Source organism: Lampris incognitus, chromosome 5 (genome assembly GCF_029633865.1).
Source record: "Lampris incognitus isolate fLamInc1 chromosome 5, fLamInc1.hap2, whole genome shotgun sequence".
NCBI classification, from domain to species: Eukaryota; Metazoa; Chordata; class Actinopteri; order Lampriformes; family Lampridae; genus Lampris; species Lampris incognitus.
Genome location: NC_079215.1, coordinates 18,855,269 through 18,869,508, shown reverse-complemented (window position 1 = coordinate 18,869,508; position 14,240 = coordinate 18,855,269). Strand labels below are relative to the sequence as shown.

The window sequence follows — 14,240 nt, the reverse complement described above, 5'->3', positions numbered from 1 at the left end:
GGAAGAAACTCACAGGAATGACATGGTTCACCTGAATGAGACACTGAAGACCATTGACAGCCTTGGGAAAGAAGTCTCACAACATGCTTTGAAGGAGGTCCTCGAGAACAGCTCTTGTACACGCATCATGGATCTATTTGAAGTCTACCGTGAGTTCCTTAGAGGTGGAAACGGCAGCCTCTCGAACTTCTGGATGTCCTATTTGGACATGGTTGAAATCTTGTTGGGGCTCATCCGAGCATCCAGAGAGGGAGACTGGATGCTACACTTGGCTAGCATTCGAGCAATGATCCCATGGTGCTTTGCTTATGACAGGATGAATTATGCACGCTACCTCCCCTACTACTACGCCCAGATGTCTGAGCTGCCCATCACACACCCAGATGTGTACACAGAATTCATGGAAGGAGGCTTCTCAGTCCAACTGGGCTCCACCAATCCCTTTGGCCGAATCCCTGCTATAGAAGAAACGGTGAACAAAGACACCCAAACAGCTGGAGGGACAAAGGGATTCAGCTTGAAGCCAGGAGCTGTGACCAAATATTATCTCACAGCTGAGTATAGAAGCATGTACCTCAGACAGCTGAGAGACCTGACAGGTCAAGGCAGGTGCAAATGGTCTCATTCCAGATCTACAGAGTCCAAGGATCAAGAGAGATGAAGCAGATGTCCAGTCTCTCATGGACCTTATGGAGAATAACTGGCTCAATCCTATGTCCCCTGATGAGATTGATTTGGTTAGCCTCTCCACTGGCAACATGGCTCCACCTGATGTGACCATAGATCTCTTGAGAGATCTTGAGAAAGGAGAAGAGGCCTACCAAGCATTCCAGCAAACAAGGTTAGATGCAGACCCACCACCTGTGAAATTCCACGACAAGATGACCAAGCAAAGTCTGAAAACATTCTCCAATGTCAGCACAAAACAAGCTCATGGAAAGAAAGCACAGGATGTGGTTCTGAAGGCAGATAGAAACCTTTTCAGTCACATGATCCTGGTGGCTGAAAGCAGGAAGGTGAATCTGAAGGATGTCCTTGCCTACCCATTGGGCCCACTACCATGGGCACTGGCAAATGCTGATGGGTCCTTACGAAAAACAAACAAGGCTGCACTTGCCAGAGAGCTTGAAAATAATGTATCTCCTGCAGAAGACATCCCAATCCCATCTACTTCCATCATTGATGGGATGAGCCTGGTCCAAAAAATGAATGGCAACAACAAAACCTTTGCACAGGTGGCAGAGTCAGCCTTGACCCAGGTCCTCCATGAGGGAGCACAGAGTGGGAGGATTGATGTTGTTTTTGATGTCTATCACCAGACTTCGATCAAAGATGCTGAACGACTGAACCGGGGTGGAGACATCACTCTCCAGTACAAGAATCTTGCAGGGGGACTCCACGTCCAGCAGTGGAGAAAATTTCTGTGCAGTTCCTCCAACAAGACCAGTCTCATCAAGTTTCTGGTGGAAGAGTGGAAACTCCCACGATACAGAGCTATGCTGCATGGCAAGGTGTTGTACATGACCTGTGAGGAAACCTGCTACAAGTTGACAGAAGATGGGTGTGAGGAAGCAGCAGAACTGCACTCCACACATGAAGAAGCTGACACCCGTCTACTCCTGCATGCATTGCATGCAGCAAATGCGGGCTCAAAGTCAGTTATCATCACAGCTGAGGACACTGATGTCATGGTGCTTTGTCTTGGCTTCCAGAAGGACATCACCTGTCCCATCTACCAGAAGTGTGGGACTCAGAACCGCACACGGTTTGTCGACATCACCAAACTGGCAAGTTCACTTGGAGACAGCATCTGTGACAGCCTAATTGGCTTACATGCCTTCACAGGCTGCGACACTGTCAGTGTATTCGCTGGTCGAGGGAAGCTGAATGCCCTGAAGATAGTGAGAAAGCACACTTCCTGCCAAGAGACCTTTAGTCAACTGGGACAGACATGGAATGTGAGTGATGAGCTGTTCCAGAAAATTGAGCAGTTCACCTGTCGGATGTATGTTGCTAATAGCAGCACTGCTGAGGTGAACAAACTGCGTTACCAGCTCTTCTGCACCAAAAGGGGAGAGGTTGAGTCCAGCCAGCTGCCACCATGTAGAGACTGTCTCTTTATGCATGTTCAACGACCCAACTATCAGGCAGCAATATGGAAGTGCTGTCTGCAGGCTAACCCTGTGGTGCCAAGCCCTACTGAGTATGGATGGACAGACGATGAAGGCAAGCTGGCCATTTACTGGATGCGCTCCCCACCTGCACCAGATGTGGTCTTGGAAATGCTAACATGCAAGTGTGTGCATTCATGCAAAATGCCAAGCTGCATGTGCCTGTCAAATGGACTTCCATGCACAGACATGTGCAGGTTACAGACCTGGAGTAACCAAAAACAGCAGGATGGTCCAGAACTGGACTTTGAACTTGGGGAGTCAGATGATGAGAGAAACGAGCAGTTTGATGAATGACAGTGTGATGATTCTGATGGTATTACTGTGGTAGTAGTCTATTGATGCACAGGATGTTGATTCTGGACTTGGTTACCCAGAGCTTGATAACAATAATGTAACCATATTCACATATACCCATTACCCTACCCATTACCATTACATATACTCACTAATGATATGGGATTACATGTATCATTGACTAAGTATATGTAAATGTCAATGTTGTTTAAAATATTAAAATAGTTCATTACCTCACTATGGTATTCCTTTTTATCATGTATTTTGATTGTGTATTTAAACAAATGTATAGAGACCAGTTTGTGACCTAACTGGCTTTGGTCTAGTTCTCATTTAAGGCTCACAATCACCTCACACAATGAAATAGTATGGGTATATTATACATTTTCTGAATCTTTACAGTCCTGTGAGTATTCCAGTTTTTGTGTTTTGTGTCCCTGATATTCCTAGATGCCACAGGGCTAAAAGAAAGTATATAGTTTAGGCGAAAAATGCAGAAAGATGTTTGTTATTGACGGGTTGAAGAGCTCAAGTGACCTCTATATTTGTGAGAAATATCCACAACAGGGCTTGAATGAAAGCTAAGAAGGTCCCCTTTAAAGTGATACCAAAGACAATATTATAGAACATTGAAAAATGTCCTGACCATGAGGCTAAACCAGGATATGCACCAGCGTCTAAAATGCAATTTAGTTTAGCGGGTGGTTAACTTCATGAGCTGATAACTGTGATACAGCTGCCACTCAGGAATGGTTATCATACCAAAATATCATCTACAGACATGGATCCTTTCAAAAATTATAAGTAAGTTTTGCCACCTTGAGTGTACCAAAATATCGTCTGGCCCATGGACTAAAACGCCCACCTGCATAAGCCTGCAGGGGCACTAGCCTCAGTGCAGGGCTGGGCTATATAGATTAAACCCTACAAGTATACAAAACTAACCATATTGTTAACCTTGAGGAACAGCTGTGATTTTTGTGTGTAATACATTTCTGAAACTAAATAGCCTATTTGTCACACTTGAGCTGGTATTTAGTCACAGGCATGCAAAATAAATGTAGGGGTAAGATAAATTACAGATACATAAAAGTACCCTAATTTTTTTCACAAGTATGCAAATGGAGCTACAGAGCTTTTCATTACAAATGGACCATGTGGAATTTGTGCGCAACCACAAAACCTGAAATTCACGTATGAAATTTTAGCCACAGGTAGACAAAATAAAATTACAAGTGCAAAACGTCGGTCACTATGTTGACTTGATAGGGTTTCATACCATAGCAGTCATATAAGGGTTAACGCCACATCCTGCAATATCACGTTCAATAGTGGTGTCAATGTCTCCTCTTCTTAATGGCTTAAAAAAGACAGGTTGTCAAAATCAACCTTAAACCAATGTCAGTGCAGCTGATATTTCTGTATCCTCTCATTCCTCACCAGGAGAAAATTGGACCATTTTAGAGCAGTCAGGCTTGAAATTAAGCTGAGCATTGAGAGGTGTTGATTTCACTAAAACTAAATAGATTGCTGTCTTCTCTCTCACCTATATTTTTTTCTATTACTTCACCCTCCTTGCCTCTTCCTTCAGCCCTTCCAGGCCTCTTTCTAGCGCTGACTCACGCTGCAGACTCTAGTAATTCAACTCCAGGCAAGACAAGATAAAACACAGCGGCATTATTTCGTGCCACTGTAATTCAGTGCAGACAGGTGCAGCTCTAACAGGTCCCATACAGCTATTTTACAGGCAGACATCTTCCTCTTGGTTAGACATACAGTCACACAGCGCAATCATCGTCGCAAGTTTGTAATTTGAAGTAGGTTTAGTATTGACTGCACACTTTCAATTCTTAGCAAACATTACGTATTATTTACATACCCCAATTGGACGCTTAACATTCACGCTGTAATTTTTTTTTTTTTGCAGCAGCAGCAGCAGTTCAACAACGCTAAAGTTACTCGTCTGAATCATGTTTTTCAGCTAACCGTCAACCCAGAAAAGCAAGCTGACACATCAGAACCACATAACTTATCAAAAGACTGATTTGGTTGAGCAGGTTAAAGGTGATAGAAAACATCTTAGCGACCATACCAAGTGACAATCTGAGGGAGAGGCAAAGAGAGAATAGTGGTAGGGATGTAGAAAAGTATATTTTGCCAAGGATTACAATGTTAATAAAAACAAAAGCTAAATCTTATATATTTTAAATGCACTTAAAGATTTTTGGAGAGTTTACCCCCCCCCCCCAATATCTACACAGATCGTACAGCTAAAGCTGTTCATGAGTTGCTTTGCATCTAAAAATTAGGTTATTAACATTTTGCACAGTTAATTTTTCTCTTGGGAACATTTGTTCAATGCTATTTTATGAAGGAATAGACAAGGTTTGCTTCAGTACATGAATCCATACTTAATCAGCACAACTCTCACCAACACCGCCTGGTTGCACCTATTAATCACAGTGTTGCTTCACCCCAAAGAGATATAACATGTAAGATTTCACTTTACTAGTGTAGAATAAATACAAGGTGAGTTTTTTTTTTTCTATAATGGCCACTGCTGCGAATCCCAGAGCAGTTTGAGAGTAGTTTTTTTTTTCCGGGTATTTATTGGTAGATTCATCTTCTGACTATTCAGTCAGCTTAAAGCTTTGGGTCAATGGTCTCAAACACAAATCAATGAAAATGTATTCCGCTGGTGCTCTTCTCTGTCAGCGGAGCAATACTGATGAGCTCATATGAAAATGGTGTGTACGTACTTGTGTATTGATGTGTGTTTGTATGTCGGGGGGGGGGGGTTGTCTACACAGGTAACCCCGGTAAAAACCCAGGATTTCAGACGAGTCTGAAGGAGAAATGTCAGAATTTTAAAAAATAACTTATTTTTGAAAATGTTGTTTGCTATTTGGTTCTGCCATTTATGTTGTGATGTACAACTCGCTGATAGCAAAAGCAGATGATCACATCACAACATCATATCTGGTAAAATAGCAGCCATACCAACATGTATCCTGGTTCTGCTGAATGACAGAGCTAAGCAAGTGTGGGTTTGGTTGGTAATTGGATGGGAGACCTTCTGGGAAAACTGAGTTGCTGCTGGAAGTGATGTTGGTGGGCCAGTAGGGGGCAGTCTTCCCTCTAGTCCTAATAAACAACAAAAGTCCCAATGCCCCAGTGCAATGAAGGGGACACAGTGCTGTAGGAGATGCCGTCCTTTGGATTAGACATTAAACAGAGGTCCTGAATCACTGTGGTCATTTAAGATCCCATGGCACTTATCGCAGAGTAGGGGGTTCCCCGGTGTCCTGGCAAAATTCCCAACATGGCTCTCTCCACCTGGCCACCTAATTATCCCCCCCATGTAATTGGCTCAATGGTTCCTACCTCTCCACCGCAAGCTGATGTGTGGTGAGCGTTACGGCACAAAATGGCTGCCGTGCATCAGCCAGGTGGGCGCTACACATTGGTGATGGTTGAACTAAGTTTCCCCCCTTCAATGTGAAGTGCTTTGGGTATCACGATAAAGTGCCATATAAATGTAATCCATTATTATTATCATTAGTATTATTTTTATCATTATTATTATTAGAATAGGTTCACCATTGAACTTGCTAGCTAGCAAGCTAACAGCTTAAGTACAGTTTCTGATACCTCGCCTCAACCAACCTTTTGGATAACCACCAATAGTATTTCAGAAAATCATGTGAAACATTTCTGAGTGGATTTCTTCCTTGTGCACATTGTAGTAAATACTGATATAGTATTAAAGTAGCAATTGAACATGGGTTAAGTTTGGATAGGTATACTGTTTGAACCATAGTAGATATCAGTGTTACTCTTTATGCGGTTCGCGAGACTTTGTTTTGCGCCTCATATAGATCCACTGATAACAATAAGAACATAGCTATAACTTACTTCTATAGGTTCCGTTTTTGTCCTGTTTTAGCACATTGAAATGAATTATCCAACAGATGGCAGCATACTGAAGATACGTCAAAGAACGTAGGCTACGTAACAGCGTGGGATCATGGGTAGACGTATAGCCTATGTTTGTAGCTTTGTATTTGCGAAATGTTTTGCAAGGTTATATCAAATATTGTCTCGACCTCCACCCCTCTCAAAATGGACAGATTTATTATTAGAAAAAAGCAGAACAAGAAAAGTGATTCTTCATTAGCTGATGGCGATGGAGTTAGAAACAAAATGAGATGTAAGGATGGAAAGCATGGTACTATGTTTTTTTTAAACATACATAAAGATGGTAAATATCTTGAGAGTGATGATAAAAAAAACACCCGAGTTATATCTGCAATCTCTGTGGCTCTTTGAGGAATGGTCTTACTCATAAGTGGCTCTCCTAAGAAAATTAGTGAGTACCACTGGTATATATTTAACTTTACATTCCATGAATGGATACACAGAAGTATTTTCAAGAAGGCAACAGTACCAAAGCAAGCTGTTAACAGCGAGAGCCTGACCGATATGTTTAAAATTAAAATTAAAAATTCACCGATTACTGATATGGCGGCTGATATACTGATTTTTTTTGTTGTTGTTTGTTTTGGGTTTTTTTGTGGGTTTTTTTTTTTTGTGGACTTTTCCCCCCTTTTTCTCCCCAATTGTATCCGGCCATTTACCTCACTGAAAATGGGCTGCAGGCTACCACATGCCTCCTCCGATACATGTGGAGTCGCCAGCCACTTCTTTTCAAGTTTCACCAGGGGAACGTAGCGCGTGGGAGGATCACACTATCCCCCCCCCCCCCCAGACAGGCACCCCGACCAACCAGAGGAGGTGCTTGTACAGCGACCAGGACACATACCCACATCCAACTTCCCATCCGCAGACACGGCCAATTGCATCTGTAGGGACACCCGACCAAGCCGGAGGTAACACAGGGATTCGAATTGGCGATCCCCGTGTTGGTAGGCAATGGAATAGATGCTACACTACCACTATCACATTCATTCTTGGCCATTTGGTAAATATGCCATTATTACTGATATTTAGATAGATATCTTTAAACAGAAGCTCTATTTACCCCTTAAAATCCAGCAGCCCCACATAAAAAGGGTTTCAACAGGCCTAAAACTGGAGGAAAAGTTTGAAAAATTATGTGACGGTGAGCCAAGGTAAATTCACTGACCAAATGGGAAACACTGTTGCTGAGTTAATGGACAGGAGGTAGACATTTTTCAGTTAATGTGCGTTAAACGGTCATTTTATCTCTTATTTTCAGTGTTCTGGTGATGAATGCACCTGGATTAGTTACGGTGCCAGAATGCAGCTTAAAAAGCCACGTCCACACTAATCTGCAGGAATTCGAAAACGACATTTTCATGTCAAAAACGGGTCAAAAGTTGTCCATCTGCACTAGGATTTGCAGGTCAATTTTGGAAAAGTTAGCCATCCACATTGAAATGCCAGAAACAGTAAAGAAACACTTAATTCTCTTCTACTGGGCAGGGGCAGGCTGCTTGAGATGGCAGCTTCACTTAACGTGACATGAAAATTATAGCCTACTGTATGTCAGAATTTTCAAAAAAGCTCCGTTTTTGCCATCCACACTACAACACAAAACTGGCGTTTTCAAATTCATCCTCTTTGGAGAGTGTTTTGGAATGATAGTTTCCAACGGTCGAAAACGCTGGCTAGTTTTGGATGGAAGACCGAAGTGGACCATTTATACATGTTGGTGTGGACATGGCACAAGGGCTAAAGGACTTTGACCAGGCCTGGCATTTGATGGATGAGGTTGATATTAATATTATTAGGTCCCATAAACCGTTCATTATGACTAGATTGTATTATAGAAAATCTCATTCATTTTTTGATATTAAATCACTGTTGGTGTTTTCATTCCTTTTTTTTTACGTGATTTAGCCAAGTTAATAATGGTCTGACCCTCCTTTAAGTTAAAGCTCTTAATGTAACCCTGCTTGTGTGTGTCTGTCTTGTGTGTGTGTGTGTGTGTGTGTGTTTTTTTTTTTTAATAACGCTCTTTTTTTTATTCCATTTCATTCAGCCTGAATGCCTGTGGCTGTTTGCAAAGTGGAATTATCAGCTCTTCACTGTGAGAGCCTAACAGTGTGTGTGTGTGTGTGTGTGTGTGAGTGCGTGTGTGTGTGTGCGCCATGTGTTTTTATTCATACACCTGTAATAATGTTTATGCATTTTGATGTGTGTGTGTGCTTGCATTTTGACGTTTGTGTGTGTGTATGCAAAACACACACACATACACACACATATGCTTATGCATTTTGATGTGTGTATGTGTGTGTGTTTTGCATACGTACATGCATGCATGTATTGATGTATTGATTGTTTGCTTGTGTGAGCGTACAAATACCTGTGTGTGGTCTCTGTTTCTTTTCTTTTTTTTGGTACTTAGTCCCCGTTGCGGGTTCCTTCACAACCAATTATGTCTTGTATTCCTCATGGTTTAGCGGGATTTGATCAAAAGTTGCTGACAAGGGGGGAAAAAAACCAAAAAAAAAAACCACGGTTGCCTGATGCCTTGGGAGACAAAGCAGGAACTGGCTTCATTACCGATTAATTCCTATGCAGAGTAGGGCTACATGTGTGTGTTTGTGTGTGTGTGTGTGTGTGTGTGTGTGTGTGTGTGAGTGTGTGTGCGTGAATACACCTACACGTAGAGGCAAAACCCAGAGCTTGGGGGTTAGATATAGGTGTTTTCATTTTTATTAATGCATCACTGTATTACTACTTCTCTCTCTCTCTCTCTCTCTCTCTCTCTCTCTCTCTCTCTCTCTCTCTCTCTCTCTCTCTCTCTCTCTCTCTCTCTCTCTCTCTCTCTCTCTTTTTTTTTTTTCTTTGAAAGTAATATGCCTGCCCAATTACTCCAGCCCCTCTTTTTGCCTCTGTCTTAATCTCGCTGTACATCATTGCTTCCCCTTGTCTCTTCGTTTGACCCATCTTCCTCTGCTCTTTTGCTCTTCCTCTTACTCAGCCCTGTTTTCCCTTCCCTCCAGCTCTACTTTCTCTCTCTCTTTGATGACCTCCACTTGCTTCTATCCTATCATGTCTTCTTTCACCTCCTCCTCCTCTCTCTCTCTCTCTCATTTTCCTCTGTGGCTCCTCATCTAAGACTTTTATCTCTGACAGTGGAGGAAGGAATATTTTTCGTCTCCCTTCTTTCATCTCTTTGATTCACTCCTACCTGCCCCCCCCTCTCCCTCGATGCCTTGTGGCTGCCTTATCTAGTATGCCCTGCCTCTGCTGATAACTGGGGCTGTCAACTGTTTCCAATTGTGTGTGTGTGTGTGTGTGTGTGTGTGTGTGTGTGTGTGTGTGTGTGTGTGTGTGTGTGTGTGTGTGTGTGTGTGTGTGTGTGTGTGTGCGTGCACTTGAGAAGAAAGTAAAGCCATCATTTGGTCATTTGGTCAAGTAGAAAAATTAAATACATATTGGGGTGAGAAGATGATTAACTTTTTCACCCATGTAGTTTGATATTGTCTACCATTTTCCTTTTGGCCCCTGAGATGATTCTTCGATGTGTCAAAAAAAACCCCAAAACATCCTGACTTTAATGGGATTGTTCATCTTGGAGTACAGCTTCTTCGTTCCTTCTGATTTTTTTTTTAAATGAGGCACACTCTAATTAGGATTTGTCTATTCCCAATTGTTGAAGAGCCATTAATCAAAGGGAAAAGATAATTAAATTCATGCCTTCTGTGTGGCAATGCTGGTTAACATCTGTTACACCTAAAGGGATTGCGGGTGGGTTACCCCATGCTTTCTCATCTACTACTACTTTCGGCTGCTCCCGTTAGAGGTCGCCACAGCGCGTCATCCGTTTCAATTTCTTCCTGTCCTCTGCATCTTCCTCTGTCGCATGTCCTCCCTCACCACATCCATAAACCTCCTCTTTGGCCTTCCTCTTTTCCTCTTCCCTGGCAGCTCCATATTCAACACCCTTCTCCCAATATACCCAGCATCTCTCCTCCACACATGTCCAAGCCATCTCAATCTTGCCTCTCTTGCTTTGTCTCCAAACCGTCCAACCTGAGCTGTCCCTCTAATATACTTGTTCCTAATCCTGTCCTTCTTCGTCACTCCCAGTGAAAATCTTAGCATCTTCAACTCTGCCACCTCCAGCTCCGCCTCCTGTCTTTTCGTCAGTGTCACTGTCTCAAAACCATATAACATAGCTGGTCTCACAACCATCTTGTAAACCTTCCCTTTAACTCTTGCTGGTACCCTTCTGTCGCAAATCACTCCTGACACTTTTCTCCACCCACTCCACCCTGCCTGCACTCTCTTCTTCACCTCTCTTCTGCACTCCCCATTACTTTGGACAGTTGACCCCAAGTGTTTAAACTCATATGCCTTCGTCACATTCACTCCTTGCATCCTCACCATTCCACTGTCCTCCCTCTCATTCACACATAGGTATTCCATCTTGCTCCTACTGACTTTCATTCCTCATTCATTCCATGCTTCTGCGTGGTCATCAGAAAAAAATGTGAAAATAATGGAAAAGCTATGTTTTACATTAATTTTTATGATGATTAAGGAGTGAATTTGAAACAAAAAGGGGATAAGCTACATGTATGAACCATTAGCCATCCCTTGCTCAGTCTCAGTCCCTGGAAAATATCAGTAACTTTCAAGTTACACTACAGCAATGGTATGAAACCCTGCTCCTGGAGAACTACCCTGCTGCTCTCCAGCCGGTTTTTACTCCAGCCCTAATTCAGACTCAATTAATCAAGGTCTCAGTCAGTAGGTAATCAGTAGAATCAGGGGTGTTAAATTAGGGTTGGAGTGAAAACCAGCAGGGTGGTAGCGCTCCAGGAGCAGGGTTGGAAACCACTGCACTACAGTCTGATCGACGGTAGAGAATTTGTTTTTGTTTCGCTGTAGTGAATGATTCACTACAACAGCCTGGGCACGTCCAAATGGGAGGAGACCCCGGGGTAGATCCAGAACTCGCTGGAGGGACTACGTGTCCAGTCTGGCCTGGGAACACCATGGGACCCCCGAGGAGGAGCTGGAGGGCGTTGCTGGGGAGAGGGATGTCTGGACTGCCCTACTAACCCCTTTCACACTCGTCAAAAAAACCCGCTAACATCCGCCTTTTTACACTGACCAAAGGCGGACATTAGCAGGGGGGTTTTTTGTGTTTTTTCTAGCCTGTGTGAAAGCGGTATTAGCTTGCTGCCACTATGATCTGACCCCGGAGAAGTGGCTGATGATGAGACGTTGTGAATTTGATTATGACCTTGACCTTTTTTTTTCTCACTACATAAGGACTCTCATGATGTAAAAGTTGAAGACTTCTGAAGTTTTGATGCCGATTTTGACTAGCGCTCTACTGCATCTGAAAAGTTTCCAATGTTTTTAATCTGAGAGCTACTTTGGAAAAAGAAAGTGGCGAAAGCCACTCATGTCTTACATTGCTTACATTTATTCACATAACATATCAAATCACTCAAATTAACCAGGAAAAAAAAAAGCACTGTAGTGTCTTACCCCTGTTCATTCATCTGACTTCTGTGTGGAGGAGCTCACCATACTCAGCAGACAATTCCTCAAGAAACAGTTAGAAGCTACTGTGTTGTTTGGACTTTGCTCGAATGGGGTTGATAATCTTAACAACAGGTGTCATGACATGACGAATCCCATTACCTAAGAGCATATAGCCTGCTGATGAATGATGCAGTGATAGTTCAAAAATTTAGGAAAGTCCGGGTCTACCTTGCAATTTACAGTAAATCCTATGTGGCACCCTTTCATAGCTGGAGCTCTATCCGTTGTTATAGAATCAGAATCATGTTTATTGACCATGTAGGTTTCAGAATTGGAATTTGACTGGTTTCGTGGCTCTCTCGGTGTACATAACATAGAATAACAACACTACAACACAACAGTCTTTAGATATATACACAAGGATTGACTTATACGGCAAAATAAGAGGTGATTAAGCGCAGTGGTGCAGAGAATATATCAGAGATACTGAAATAGATTATGGACACAAGCTAGTCAATGAGCATGTTTTTTTCCAATAAGTAGTTATTCAAAATGTTGTCCTCTGGTTGTGGTTTTCAGAGGAAGCAATGTCAAAAAGTCTTTGGTGGAAAAGTCATCAAACATCATTTGAATGAATACAGCCAACTGGGCCATATCACTTGAGTCCACCGACTCATCACATTGGGTTGAAAACCAATTGCAACTAACTAGTCATGTCCCATTCCAACTGCCCCATTGCATCTGCAGCAAGTGCATAGACTCTCCTTGCCACTGTGTTAGCACTGAGCTGTACATCAGCAGTAGCAAACAATATTTCACCTTACTTTTATGGTCCCTGAATAACATTTTGGCCAGTGCAGTCATTGCCTCCTTCACGCTTTGTTAAGATTTGCACCCCTTTAAACGATGCCTCTGTTGTTGTGTTCGGTTTGGTGAATAGAGATTGCTGTCTTTTTAGTGTTGCTTTCAGCTCGTTCACCTTTTCTGTTCGTAGCCTGCTACCCACAGGAAAGTCCCATGCAAAGTTGCCGTGGACTTGGGCATCCGGGTAGCATGGCAGTCATTTCCGTTGCCTACCAACACAGAGATTGCCGGTTCAAATCCCCATGTTACCTCTGGCTTGGTCGGGCATCCCTACAAACACAATTGGCCGTGTCTGTGGGTATGTGTCCTGGTCGCTGCACTAGCGCCTCTTCTGGTCGGTCGGGGCATCTGTTTGAGGGGGAGGGGGAACTCAGGGGAATAGTGCGATCCTCCCATGCACTACATCCCCCTGGTGAAACTCCTCACTGTCAGTTGAAAAGAAGTGGCTGGCGACTCCACATGTATCGGAGGAGGCATGTGGTAGTCTGCAGCTTTCCCGGATCGGCAGAGGGGGTGGCAGAGCGACCGGGACAACTCGGAAGAGTGGGCTAATTGGCCGGATACAATTGAGGAGAAAAAGCCCCCCCCCCCCCCCCAAAAAAAAAGGTTGCCGCGGATTTGATGCCATGGACTTGAGTGAAGTGGCGTTCAACGGTGCATCTTTTACCGACTGAAACGCTGGTGCTGCAGATGAGGCACACACACTTTTCCTTCACATTTGTGGAAAAAACAAAACTTGCTTTCCCATTCATCATGGAAATAGTTTTCTTCGTTTGTCATAAATTTAGCTATTTTAGAAGCTAAATTTGCTTGCTAACATCACTGAACTCCTTGCTTTAGCTTAGTAGCTACTTCAGTAGCTAGCATACAGCATAACTGACGTGACAACGTTCTACGCTGCAGCGTAACTTATTTAATTGATAGCTGATATCATTTTGTGTTGGAGGGGGGTGGGACATCGATGTATTTGATTGGATGGAAATGGGAAGTGGTTTCCAGAGAGCATTTATTTGTTGTTGGATTTTGAAAATGCGAAATACTTGCCTGCGAATATTTCGCATTTGCAGAACAATTCATACCGGCAGTGATACGAATTTTCGACAGAAACTCAGGTTTGGGTAGTCTATGTGCAGTGCCCAGGTAAAAAGCTATACAAAGTACCTCCCATATTTGGTTAATATATTACAATAATTATATTAATTATAATAATTACCTTATATTAACAATATAATGTTAATGTGCAAACCTGCTATGACACTGTTGCCTTGCTAGAACTCTGCTACATCCAAAAGTAAAGTACATAAGCTATTCACTATCCTAGTTGTTCGGCGATGCTCCCTGACACCTTGTCCTTGGGTTTATTGTCTTTATAATTTTTGTGTCCTTGGTCATACAGTACAGACAATAAACAAGTCC

At 42.9% G+C, this 14,240-nt stretch overlaps 1 protein-coding gene across 1 annotated transcript in view; it reads left to right on the top strand.

Annotated features, from left to right (window-relative positions):
* LOC130112896 (alpha-1,6-mannosylglycoprotein 6-beta-N-acetylglucosaminyltransferase B-like) overlaps window positions 1-14,240 on the top strand; it is a 271,529-nt gene that overhangs the window by 173,097 nt on the left and 84,192 nt on the right. The window lies entirely within an intron of this gene.